Genomic DNA, 2,108 nt, shown 5'->3' with positions numbered 1-2,108 from the left:
ATGTCATGAGACAAGGTGCATGTGAGCTGCTGTATGGAAAGTGAACTTGCTCTGTAAACTTTCATCCAAATCACAATTAAAAAAAAAAAAAGTGCCTGTCATCTGAAAAGCAGTCAGTAAATTTAAATTACCGGGCAGTGGTGGTTCAGTAGAAGTCTCCCCTTCTATGTAGGAGACCCAGGTTTGATTCCCAGCCAATGTGCCAATGGGCAACCCCCACCTGTCTGTCAATGGAGGCTTGTGTGTTGGTATGATGCTGAACAGACCTCAGCATAGCTTCCAGACTAACAGGGACTTGGAAGAAAGGCCTGGCAATCTACTTCCAAAAATCAGCCTATGAGAATCCTATAGATGACAACAGTCCAATCTGCAACCGCTCCAGATGATGGCACAGGACTGGGCAGTGTTTCAGGGCCAACTCGATGGCAGCCAATAATAACATTCAAATTGCTATTATTGTGAATGATGCCAAAACAGCACGAGGATTACATTAGGGAAAGCCTTGCCAATAGCACAATGGTTATGAACTCCAGAGAAATGAGGGGTGATGAGTGGTGGCAGGTGCTCCTGAAACAAGACTCCATGGTTTTGTCCCAATGCAGAGCACTGCTTATTGCAGATGGGGCCCTGCTGACAGGGTCATTCCCATCGTGGGGGAGGCAGCCACTATTTTGAGCAGGTTTTTGAAATCCCTACTTTGCTTTCCTTCTTTCTTTTTTAAAAAACTTTATATATATATATTTATTTATTTATATATATATATATATATACACACACACACACACACACACACATATAACTGTATATATATGTAACTGTATATATATAACTGTATATATGTAACTGCATGTATGTATATATGTAACTGTATATATATGTGTGTGTGTAACTATATATATGTAACTGTGTGACTTGACTGCTCACCAGAAGGCTGGCGGTTCAAACCCACCAGCCACTCCTCGGAAGGAAGGTTGGGTAATCCTACTTCCTTAGTGATACTGCCTCAGAAACCTAAGGAGGGGTCGCTATGAGTGGGGCCGACTGGATGGCAAACAACAACAACAACAACATATATATATATACATACTGCCAGAAGAAGGAATAAATCTGTCCTGGAAGAAGTGCAGCCAAAATGCTCCTTAGAAGCAAGATAGGCAGACTTTGTCTCACCTACTTTGGTCATGTGACACTAAATGAGAGAAGGCTTGGAATTTTTTAAACAGAAAACTTTTACATAACAGGAAAATGAGAAACAAGTTTGATTCGAGGCGTATTATTTAGGATTCCTCTGGTTGCAAGAAACAGCTCTAGCTCACTGAACTACAGATGATTTCGTGATAAGGCCAAAGGCGCATCATGAACCAGAACTGTTGTTGTTGTTATGTGCCGTCGAGTCAAACCTGACTCATAGCGACCCCTCCTTGGGTTTCCGAGGCAGTATCACTACGGAAGTAGGATTGCCCAACCTTCCTTCCGAGGAGTGGCTGGTGGGTTTGAACCGCCAGCCGTCTGGTTAGCAGGCAAGTGTCTTAGCCACTATGCTACCAGAGCTCCCGAACTAGAAATTATAATTATGGATGATGAGAGGCTGGTGCAGTGGGCCTCCGGAAGCCTGGAGGCCTTAGGGAGATGGCAGGATTCGTCACCTGCCCCTGTCTAAGCCGGCTTCTCTTTGTTCTCTCTCTCCCTTTCTTCCCCCTGGCGGCTCCTTCTGCCTCAGGCCTGCAGCCTCCCAAAGCTCCCTTGTTTACAAAGAATGGTCTCTTGCTCTTCATAAACAGTTTTCTTTCTCTATCCCAATCCATAATTCCCGGATAAGGGACGCTGGTAGCCCTGCAAGGAAGTGGAGGGAGTGTGGGGTGTGTGGGGCTGGTGCCATTCAGTCTCTCCCCAGGAGCAGGAATATTCCGGGAGCTGTTGCCAGCACTCTGCCCCACTTTCTGTGCCAGGGCAGACGCTTGCTGCAGGTTTGCCCGCTTTCCATTCTGATTTAAGGCCCTTGCAGGACTCTCTGATGCCGAGCGTGGCTTTGGAGGAATGATTTTACCGCCAACTAGCCTTAATTCGTTTGGATTGTTTTCTTTTTTTCTGTTGCAGTCGTTTATTTA

This window comes from Orycteropus afer, unplaced genomic scaffold, assembly GCF_000298275.1.
Source record: "Orycteropus afer afer isolate SDZICR_OR568_19922 unplaced genomic scaffold, OryAfe1.0 scaffold00401, whole genome shotgun sequence".
Lineage (NCBI taxonomy): Eukaryota > Metazoa > Chordata > Mammalia > Tubulidentata > Orycteropodidae > Orycteropus > Orycteropus afer.
Note: the sequence above shows the minus strand (reverse complement) of the source record.